The following is a 12,440-nucleotide window of genomic DNA, read 5'->3' on the forward strand; positions in this document are numbered from 1 at the left end:
TGTTCTTTGTTTTTGTATGTCTGCTGTGTCCACGGAATGTGTTCAGAATGCATTGGAACTGACTGTCTTGTGTCTATGGCAAATGTGGCTTCCTAGACAAAAGCTTGTAGAGTAAAAAACAACCCGTTCTGATGTATCGTTAGGAGGGAATTAATGTGCAATCTCCTTGCAATTTGCATAAAAGACAAGCTAAAGTGAACATTACAGCAACAGTGTGAAAGAGCAATCATGTCTTTGTTCAAATGTTGTTGTTTTTCATGTTTGACATTTTGGTTCAAAATTGTCTGATATCATTTGCTTTGAAGAACGTCCATTCCCACATCAAATTTGAAATTCATTTGGGGATTAAGGTATCATAATGATAGAACTGACATGGACATTTCAGTAAATTTTAGCATAAATTTCTTGTTCCTCAGGAATGCCTGGAGCCAACAATAGAAGCAAAATAGATAGACAATGCCCTCTCTTCTGTCTCCTCTCAAAAAGCATCAAAATGGTTAAATGACTCAAGATCATATATGACATTTGAATGCAGTCCAATCCACATGCCTCTTTGCTCCCGGACTGGGACGAAAGCAGATCAATAACCCTGAGGCAGAACATGTTCCCTTCTAACTGCTGGTCACCAGAGCCCTAAAACATTGTAGAAAGCAATAGCTTTCTGAACACAGAATTAATTTGAATGTGTGCGTAAACACTGAGTATTTGCATGTATGAGTAAAGACACAAAGTGTGTGAGTCAGAGATGTTGTGACTGTCGTCATCGCTCTCAGATGGATGACTAATAAGAACAATCATTTTTAGGCCCTGTGAGAGGGCCACTGCACCACATGGTTGTCCATTTTAAGCGATGCCACCTTTCGTCAACAAGTTTTTCCCATAAACGCTGGCAGATAGCCAGATATTCATTTTGTGAGCTGACATGTAGAGCAGTAATTCTTAATTCACCAGTCACCTCCCAACCAGCCAGGCCAACAAGGAGATGATGTTTGCAACAGTGAATGACTAAAATGTAATCAGACAGGTACATAATTGCAGTCCTAAATTGATACTGTACGTTCAATAATCTTTTTGTACTTTTCTTGAACTGTTACATGTGAGAGCTGAAACTAGTGATTGTGCCAACGCACTACATTTGCATCTAAAAAAACAAGTTCAAGCTCTGGAGCTTTTAAATAATCCAAACCGATACTGAAAGGGCTCGGGTGGGCAACAAACAACCAAAAATCAAATCCTTTTTATGTTGTTTAACACATTTTTCTCAATCAGACCCAAGGAAAAGCTCAATTTAATCCAAAGACAAAGGCACATTAATGGCATATTTTGGTGTCCAGTGAACTGAAAATAAAACAGCTCATAATATTAAGTTTGACAATAAATATTTCATTATAAAATATAAAATCCAACAAAACGTCTATACTATTCATGAAAAGTGCCACCAAAAAACATTAAAAATGCAGACTCCACATTAATTGCCTGCTTAGTGTCCTTAAGGATTCCACACATGCTTAATTTTATCTTTAGTGCTTAACACATTCTGATGACAAAACATGGTTTGCAGGCTTCCTCCCACTACTCTGTTTCCTGTGTGATCAGAAATGACATGCAGTTTCATTATTCAGAAGCTAATAAAAGAACAATTGAGAAGACCAAGTCATGTCATGAAAGCAGTGGAGAAACAGTTGAGCACAGGTTTAAGCATGTTCGTTCTGTAGCTGAAATGGATATTTTTACTGACGTTCGTGCACGCAACAACAACTTATTGCATCATGTTTCAAACGGTGATGAGATACTGGCCAAAAAAGCCATTGGAAAATAAACCAATTTAGAACAGGGAAAATAAAAAATAAACAAATGGTCTGAGATCACACAGCAAAGACTTAAAATGTAGATACATGTGTAAACATTAGGAAACCGTACAGCATGAGTCACGCAAGTATGAGTATGACCCATGAAGAAAATGGCACAAATGGATGAAAAGATGTAATATGCGCAAAAAGATTGCTAATTAACATCTAGTGAATTCTTAATGTGAACTAATGAAGACATCAGCTGGCTAAAATAAGCTGGAAAGAGGAAAATCATAATGATTCAAGAGTGGGTAAGGATTCTTCTCGCTCTAGTCGGTAAAAATAGAGTGACTGTGCCTGAGGGGGAAAATCAACATTCAGCAGTAGGGCCAGCTAAAAGCTACAACTGAACTACCAGAACTCTTGCAGATGCAGTGATCAGAACAATACTCATCCATCAAGGTTCCTGTCTGCTTCATTACCACATCATCTTTCTCTCTACTTTTAGAGAGGTTTAGTGTTTAGGGATTTGAGACAGAAACCAGAAACCAGACCATAGAACATTACAGTGACTGCAAACTTGTTCTGCATTCTTAGTTCTGGAAGCATTTGACTCATTTAATTCTAAAAAAACTAAATTATCTGAAAACAGTTATGGAAGTGTCCTCCTGAAAAAAGTCCACACTCCCATTTTTATAGCATCAAATAACTAGCCTAACTAAAATACATCAGCGTGATAAAAACGACCTAAAATGACAGAAACCATCTTTGGAAAGAAATTATTTGAAGTGTAACAATTTGAAGTGACATGTAGTTGTAAAGTTACCTCTAGTCAACCAAATGTCTGTTGGAGGACCATCACAATAAAGAGTTAGCAGATATTAAGCAGACAGTCTACTAATACTCAAATGAGAGTTAGTTGACATGTACAGTAGTGACAAAGTTACTTACAGTCAAAATAATGTTCAAAAGGGACCATCCAAATAAAGTGTTACCAATATATTTTCTAGATTTCAGCTACTTTCAATGTATGTTATTATTTTATTGGCTTGTATTTTTTAAATTCAGTATCATTAAAATTATTGAATTTCATAAAAAAAAATCTAATATTAACACAATTATACAAAAAAAGCTCATTGAAAATAATAAATATTATTTTATTTTTTTCGGTTTTCGGCTAAGTACAACCAGAATTTTCAGTTTCGGCCCAGAATTTTCATTTCGGTGCATCCCCACTACTACTATGCAGTATCAACACTCACAGCACTGATTTTAAAAAATCATGTTCATATGTACCAGGTGACAAGAAAAAAAAGAATATTTTCAAAAACTTTAAATCTCTTGAAGCCTGTTTTCTCAATGTTCCAGGAAAGTCAGAAATCAAAAGACAGTCAACATAATAGTATAATTTTTTTACAGATCGGGCTTCTACATCAAGCTTCTTCAAAAGAAGATGAGATGCTTTTGCAGCTGAAAGTAGGTTTGCGCTCGTCTCAATGAAAGCAGCAAAAAGGTTATTTTACTTAATTATGTAATTTAAAGAGTCAGTAGTCTGCCAACACTTAACACTCAAGAGGGAGTGGGAAAAAAGCGAGAGAGAGAGAGAGAGAGAGAGAGAGAGAGAGAGAGAGAGAGAGAGAGAGAGAGAGAGAGAGAGAGAGAGAGAGAGAGAGAGAGAGAGAGAGAGAGAGAGAGAGAGAGAGAGAGAGAGAGAGAGAGAGAGAGAGAGAGAGAGAGAGAGAGAGAGAGTGTGAGTGAGTCAAGGAGACAAGCAGTAATTTTGTTTTGACAAGCTGTTTTATGGTCAGACATGACTTCTTTTTCAACCTCTCCTCATATCTAAAAGAAACTCTTGCCCTATACAAACAAAGGTCATATTCTGGAGCATCTCTGCCTGAGGGGACACACAAACGTACATTTCTAAATTGGCAACATTCAGCTAGGTGCAATTAAAAGTAACGGGTTGACCAAGCTAATGATGTCTCCAACATGCCATAGAAGCCTTAGAAGGGTGATGTTTTTTTTTTTCTTAGATCACAAAAGATGTGCTTACAAGTCAAGGTAATCCATGATGGAAACAAACCACTAGGCTATACCTCTGAATTTGCACAAATGTCGTCAACATGCAAGAACATGCAAAAGTCATCATAAGTCAGGTCAGAGGTCACTCTTCCGCCGGAAATGGATTCTCTCATGAACGTGTATGGCCGTTTGCCGGAAGCCAGTGATTATAGTTTATAAAAATTTCAAATATGGATGTGTTTCTAACAAAACCAAATGCTTCGCTTCAGAAGGCATTTATTAACCCACTGGCGTCGTATGGATTACTTTTATAATGGATGGATGCGCTTTTTAGAGCTTCAAAACCTCAGCACTATTGTTACAAAGCTGGGAAGAGCCGGGATATTTTTTAAGTTAACTCCAATTATGTGTGTGGCTGAAAGAAGAAAGTCATATGCACCCAGGATGGCTTGAAGGTGAATTAAATGAAAGTAGAAGTAAAGGGTGAAATATTATGTGATCATTTTCATTTTTGGGTGAACTATTCCTTTAAACTTTGAAACACATTTTCAAAAGTTTGTGTTTTCAGGCCCCCAAAACAGCATTGTCATGTCAAATGAACGGCCAAAAAGCATAAAAAGTTTTCAGTTTTTGGTCAAAACCGGTGTCGTGTAAATGGCCCCTTAGTCAACCAATCTTTTATTGGTCGGAGAAAAAAAAAACTCCACAGAAATAGCTGAAATCCCGCAGTTTGTAAAGGACAAATCATTAACACAGCTGCCTGGTCTATAGGGTAATTAAGTCGGGTAGGAAATCCAAATTATCATGATTATCATTTGAAACACGTTAGCCATTTTTACACTCCCCATCACTCTAACGTTAACCTAGATAAATGTTCACTATTATTAGGTGCATATTCAATTGCTCATTCGTCCGTGAGTGAAAACATCAACACACAAGAGCTGCTTTATAGTAAAAAATGAAGTTGTTATTCTGATTAAATGAGACAGACATTGTTTCTCATGTTTAATGTAAAGCTGCTTGATTTTAAGCAATCTATTGTATAAAGTGCTATATAAATAAACGTGACTTTACTAGAGTGCCGAAATGCAGAGCTTGTGCAAACATATCCACTTTCCTATGATCAGATGCTTTTCTTGTGCTTTATTAAAAAAAAATGCTTGTTGTTTTCTCAATTTTGTTGTGTGCTTATTTTATTATTAAGAAAAACGCACATCACATATTTACATATTCACCTAAGCATCACTCTTGGATGAACTTCGTTCTACCCCTAAACGAAGAAAGAACTTTGCCGTGAGTATATCGGGGCCTTAATATTCTTTCTCAGCCCTGAAACACAAACCATTTTCTAACGGTGTCCGTAGATACTGTTTTTAAGTAATTCAGTTAATATCATAAACAGGGTTTACAAGGTTAAACAACTTTGCAGCACAAATACTACATGTGCTGTTAAATCCTGCAAAAATGGGACCCAATTAAGTGCCTTGCCATAACCTTTTCTTTTGTAAGTCAAAATTATTTTTGTGGTAATCAACATTTGTCACAAATGTTGTTGACTGAGCTCAACTTGTACTAAACTCAGAAAATTCCTTTTAAGCACCATACATTAGATAGTGTTAATCAGAATTAATCACATGGGCAACTGGGCACACCACGCAGGGTTGTATATATATTTTCAAATAGTGGAAGATGTAGCGCAATGGCCAAAGATCAGAACTATCTGTTTCATAACATTCTTTGCACTGTCAGTCACGTTGGAACAAAGAAGTATACATTGAGAAAACTGTCATGAAGCTTCTCATGCACATCACGTAAAGTCAAAACACACAGACGTTGTGTAATCTGCCACTGTCAATTTTACATTAGCATGACCTGAGATTTTGAATCTGACATTCAAAATCAGATCAAAGTTAATCAACAACAATCTTTTCCTGATGTTTCCTTGACGCTATCTTTCTGTTCCAAATATTTTTAGCAGCACAAACAGTGCCCAAAGTTAGGTAACTTTCTCAAGGTCTTCTCTGAGATCACTGCTCGGCAGGGGTTCATTCTGGAGATCCAGATTTTTAACAATGCCCTGTCAGAAACAAGGAGTCGCAACTCAAGTAATTTGTCCTCTTCAAGGTAACTTTTAACAGAGCCTATTTTTGGAGGGCTTCATACTTTTTCCTGGCACAGACGACAAGCTGTGCACTGATGAAATATTGAGATGCTAAATTTTCCCAGACTGTTAATAAAATATGCATCATCGCTGAGCTGCAAATTGCTCCGTTCCTGCGCTGCATGGGAGAGAGAGCATAAGACTGTAAAGACAGATTCTTAATGACGCTATTATTTACAGTTACAACAATTCTGTACAAACTGCAACTGAGAATCTAATGTTTTAGTAAGCAGTGTTGCAGTTACATTTAAATGTAATGCATTACAATATTGCATTGCTCCCTCAAAAAAAAAGTAGCTTGATTACTTTTTACGGAAAGTAAGTAATGCTTTTGCCTTACTTTTTCAACAAAAAAAAAAAGTGTTTTTTAAAAACTAAACAAAAATTGGCAAATGTAAAGGCCCTTTCACACCAAAAGTCAAATGAATAAGCCTCAGGCAGAAGGAAATGCAAATTCAGGTCTATACAGTAGAACGCAGTTCAAACAAACCTTTCAGCTGTCCTGCCATTCTGGATTGTTGAAGAAGAAAGTTAAACACTCTTACTTAACTTAACTTGCAATAAAAAATAAATAAAAAAAGGAAACAAAATGTGATGTATAACTAATCATTTTTGCTTATTCGTATGGTTGAATTGGATCATCAAAAGGACAGCAGAAAAGACAATGGTTAATAAAGTGAGATTAAATACAGTATATTTGTTTTAAACATATTTAATAATTGCATGTTTGCATAATATTCTGATTCTGTATTTCACTGTTTTTATTCATTTTGAGGAATACTAAATCTGTTCTGTGCAAGTGAGATGAGTAAATGCATGCTCACATTTAGTCTAGAACTACAATATCCATCATGTTTACACACAACGCCTCTGTACCTTACTCCCAATTTTTCTCAACATGGGACAGGAGAGGTGCATTACTTGTATGAAAAAGTAACTTGGATATTTTGCTTTAAATTTAAAAGTAATGCGTTACTTTACTAGTTACTTGAAAAAAGGGTAATCTGATAGCCCACAACACTGCTAGTAAGACAAATAAGAGTGTCCATGTTAAAGAAAATGTTTTATCTTTTTAAAAAGAAGCTTAAAACTAGGGATGTGTGAGACTAGTCATCTAAATACATGCTGCTGCTAGTCAACAAAGGAAATACTAGTTGTTTACTTTAAATCTGGTTATGAGGGAAAATAGCCTTGATTTAATCATTTTATACCAGTTTAAAGGGGAACCATTAATAAAATGGTTGTAAACTTACTTTAATATTCAATATTCTAATGAATAGAATACCCTTAAATCATGTATAGTTGCCACTTGCCAGCACACGTAAAGCATTTCTTGCGATGTTGCTACCTGTCATGTGTACGGGTAATTTTCATAAGAAACGCATTCAAACCCAGACGTGCACGAGCAAACGGTGGTAACAAACAATAACTTGTCATGTACTGATTTATGTCAGCTAACTTTTCTAGTGAATTCTTCTTATAATAAGCTATTGAGTTTGTACTTGTTGGCCCTGCACTACCTACCTATGGATTCATATATATATATATATATATATATATATATAATGTATATGAATGTGTGTGTGTGTGTGTGTGTGTGTGTGTGTGTGTGTGTGTGTGTGTGTGTGTGTGTAAAATGCACTCCTGCATGGTCTAGTATAAGAAAAAACAATCCAAGGCACTCGAGTAATTCGTTTTTAGAAAAATATAAAAAGCCTTTATTCTTTCATGGCTTAGATTTTAAAAACAGGTGACAAGCAACTGCACAACTACGCGTTGCGGCCAATAAGCCTTTATCAGGGTGTAATAATGATAGGTAATATAATATATGATAGTAATATAAAACATGCGAGTCTATACATTTAATTAATTATTTAAAATATATTTTTAAATATATTTTTCAATGTAAAGCATAAAAAAAAAAAATCGAAATAAATTTGAATTCACAAATTAAAAACATGATAGTCATTTAAAAAAATGTATTTAGGTTAAAGCTACAATATGTCATTTTTTTGCCGCTAGGAGTCACTAACAATAAAAAAGGTGCAAGTTGATGACGCATAAGTGGAATTATGGAACTTGCCGTCATGCTGATGGATCTAATAATGTTTATGGATGAGTGAATACATTGACTACATTTTAACATGACTGTGGTATGAAGCAGGTCGCAATTGCTAATGAGAGAGATATCAGCGCCACACGCGAGTCCCGCGGATATAAAGGAATAAGGACATTTCATTCTACCGAACTACCCGCAAGTGCTGATTAATACTCACACAATGCAGCGCTGTTTCACTTGGTCTACACTATCACACTAAACTGCATTTGACTGTGTTGAAAGTTATAATGTTATTCTATGTGTTAGTTTGTCTGTATGAGACTAGCAGTAAGCTAGATCAACATTAGAATAACATCTAATGGCGACAAGTGGGACAGGGCGACAGGGACGAGCCATTATTTAAAACTGGAATTTCTCTGAAATTAAAAATCTTTGGGAAGTTTTGGGATATTCCAAGTACACAATTGCAGGAAATATATCACACTGTGCAAGTGATTTTTGGATATTTTATTACAAAAATCTTACATATTGTAGCTTTAATGTATGCAAAAACTATATTTTAATGTATTTTTGAATGAATTAATAGCTTATGACAAAAAAAAGAGTGTCATGTCATTAACCAACAAAAATGTCATGTATACTAAATGCTTTGAAACTGCACGGTGTAATTTAAAATATTCTTAGGGTTCAGAGTTGGGCCATCATAAATGCTGAGTCGTGTGGACTGCTTCATCATTACCTACATTGAGATCAATAGGAAAGGCTTTGAAATGCTGTTTCATGATCAGCAATTAAACTCCCAATGGGGCATGATTCCAGAGTTCAAACCTGGAGAGAGGATGTTATTTTTGGCAGAGCTGACCCCAACAGAGACAAGAATCAGGAGAGAGTGAAAGCATAATTATTATCACACACTCCCTTGACCAAAGGGGATACTGACAGTGATGCCACAGAACTTCTATTTACATAACCCAGTTCAGTTTAAAGCCTAACGTATATCATATTTGTTAAATATATTTTGTTAAAATGCGCAAATCAATAATGATACATCAGGCATGTTTATTTGTACATCTCTCAATCGTCGTTGCATTGCATTAGCCATATTATATGTTTTTCACCACACAATAAAAACTAGGGCTGGGACAATAAATTGATGCATCGCGATTCGTGGATCGATTCTGAGATTTTCGGTGTGCATCGCGATTCTCTCTCCAATCGATTCTGAGCTTAGTTTTTGACAGCAGATGGCACTGTAGGCTAGTTTTTTAGAACAACAAATTCTAACCTTTGAAAAAAATACTGATTTTAATGTATTTTATAATGTTTCAATAGCCCCACCCGCTTTCAGCGCTGCTCTCATTGTATTCTGTCTTGTCTTCTGGATTGTAATGTCCACAGCATGCAAGTGAGATCTTACGGATTTATGAATGAACCGCTCATTTTAAAATCTTCCCAGTCTACTGACATTTATGACATCCGCTTCAAACATTACAATGCTCATGATAACTCAGTAGGTAGCTAAATCCACTTCACCAACTAATTGCTCTTCGTAAAGGGTTAAAAAATTGTTCCAAAAATATTCTTCTGACTTATTTCATGTCAGGCTTTACAGGCCATTAATGTGCCATTGTAAAAGATTCTGATAAGAGCCACAGCTAATTCATATTTAAATTAAAACTTGCTTGGAGTGATAATGTGTTTTATTAAAATCTAAAACTGACAAGAGATGGATTATACAGCATAGTATTACTCCAATAAATGACAAGCACATTAAACTTATGACATTTTTACATTTACAAACAATTTTAAATTGAGCTTCAATCTGATCTATGAAGGAGAAGTCTATGAATGGGCTGAACGGCATCCAACCCTGATGCAGAGTGAGAGACGGTAAAATCACACATCCCCTAATAAGCTGTAGTTGACCAATTTAGCACAGTCATCCTATGATATTGGTGTAATGCATGTATGACCAACCGGATTTTCACTATCGACTACAGCCCACGAATGAAAATACCAAGGGAAATGGTGCCAGCTCATTATTCTTGCCCTGTTCGTAGCAAATGAGAGAACTACAGGATTTAGAGTCCAATTCCTTTATCTCCGGCATGCACACAGTCTAGAATACAGCAGAGAGAGCCAAGGATGCTCCCTTCCACAGAATTTTCACAGGAGGGCAGAGGCTGAGTAACAGACGCTAAAGAGACAGGCAGACATAGGATTTTGACCGATATTGCAATTCGATATTCAAACTTTTCTACTTCAACTGTCAGGTCTACCAATCAATTCCATCTGGTGGGTCCCAGAAAAACAACACCACCAAGCAACAACATTTACACAATTTTATGTTCAACAGGAAGCTAGGTCAATTACTTCAGTCATTTAATATTTTATTGTGTTGTTTGCATAAGTTTGACTTTAGGATGACTGCCATTCAATGGATAATTATTAAAGCTCACCATTTTGTCCAGCCCTGTATTGCTTTCTTTCTTTTGTTGAACACAACAGAATACTTTTTTTATCCATTAAGTCAAAGTCAATGGGGTCCAAAGTTGTTTGGGTGCCAATGTTCCTCAAAATGTTTCATCATCAAAATGTCATCGCAAAATAAAATAAAAATGCATACAGGTTTGGAATGAGGGCGAGTATCATTGATGACACAGGCTATCCTTTTAAGCATGAATTATTTTTTAAGCAATAAGTATTTTAGATGAGCTTGAGGATAAAAACTGGTTTGTTAAGAATAATTACAGGGCAATAGTTTGCACTGAGCAGAAAACGTAAATAACAATTCCAGGAATGCATGTAACATCTTTACACCCAAACAGGTTAACCCAAAATATTATGAAATATTTATAATAAATATTCCGTCAAGAAACTGAATTGAGTTCTGCATAATATTGGCCACTTAATAATAATTGCTATCAGTATCTGTTCAAGTTAAAAAGTGTTCTCTATAAAATAAAATAAAAATACATATTAAAAAGACAAAACAAAAAGAATACGCTTCCTAATAAATATACACTTTTTTAACAATTGTAGGACCCACAGGTATTGCCTCCTAGTGCACCATTCTACGATAGCAGTGTTTCTTTGCAAGATTATCTCATATTACGATGACAAAAAGAAAGTCTACACTGACAAGTAAAACATGCGCTCTGCGTTGAGACGTTGCACGGTGTCACAGAAAAACAAACAATATCGCAAAACGTCAACTGGTTGCGGGATCACCATAGCCGCTAATATGCGCTCTGATTCGCAAGGAAAGATTCGAAGACTCGATTCTTACTGACCTCGCTGCTATTGTACTGGCGTGAGCACACAAAAGCTTCATTCAATATTTAACCAGCGGCAAATTCAGAAGACAAAATCACTGTGTGTGATGACTTTAAGAGTCTTATGTTGGGTTATAAGCGAATTAAATAACGCTTTCGCTTTTCAGCAAGACTTTTTCCTCTCGAAACCTCTATTGCAGTGAACCACGAAACACCGAATACACCTCCCGTGAAGCTGCCAAACACGCTCACGCACCAACTTTATGCGCTCGTCGTTCTTTACCTTTACAGGTTGCCTCTGGACAGATCGGAGGAAACGAAGGTATGCGGATGGAATCGGCCGTTCGGTGTGAGTGCATGCAGAAGAGGGCGATGGAAAAACCGTTCAGAGTGCTTGCCGTTGTCCTCCTAGTCCTTCATTCGCAGGCCCTAGGAACTCCACCGCTGCGTTCTCGCGCTTTCTCTCTCTCTCTGCTGGCTGCTCGACCCAGCTCTCGATGACGTCACCGCTGCCAGGCTGGACTGCCCAGGGCGAGCACAGTTCGTGATTCAAAACCGAAAGGCAATATACAAGATTCATATGCATTGTCAACTTAATTGTTTGTCATATGTTTCTGTGTACTAAAAACCAAGTGAGATCCCACCCAGACTCTCAATAAACCAACCAAGGAACCCCCAGTATTATATTCAATGTCACAATATTCATGAGGTATCCCTGTTGAGGGCGGGGCGGCTACTAGGTATGTAGGGAATTATTTTAGATTTAGATTGATGGGGTTATAACTGATTATTAGCCTAAGTGCAATAATTCCAAACAAGTGTGCAAAAAGTGTGTAAAAAAAAAAAAAAAAAAAAAAACTATCTTCCCCCCACCCCCTTACTGTGCTTTCGCTTTTAAAGGGATAGTTCACCCAAAAATGAAAATTAGCCGATGATTTACTCACCCTGAAGCCATCCTAGGTGCAACCGTGCATATGACATTCTTCTTTCAGACGAATACAATCTGAGTTATATTAAAAATGTCCTGGCTCTTCCAAGCTTTATAATGGGAGTCAATGGGTATATTTTTTTGGAAGTCCATCAAAGCGCATCCATCCATGATAAAAGTGCTCGACACGGCTCTGGCGGGTTAA

General features: G+C 36.5%; 1 protein-coding gene across 1 annotated transcript in view; it reads right to left on the reverse strand.

Annotated features, from left to right (window-relative positions):
- The window catches only part of nck2b (NCK adaptor protein 2b), a 46,087-nt gene extending 34,131 nt beyond the window's left edge, over window positions 1–11,956 (reverse strand). Inside the window, exon 1 of the mRNA XM_084129279.1 lies at window positions 11,591–11,956. The gene's annotated coding sequence lies outside the window, so the exon portion shown is untranslated. The remainder of the gene's footprint in view (window positions 1–11,590) is intronic.
- Between the last annotated feature and the right edge of the window lie 484 nt (window positions 11,957–12,440).

This window comes from Abramis brama (assembly GCF_963993115.1).
Source record: "Abramis brama genome assembly, chromosome: 11".
Lineage (NCBI taxonomy): Eukaryota > Metazoa > Chordata > Actinopteri > Cypriniformes > Leuciscidae > Abramis > Abramis brama.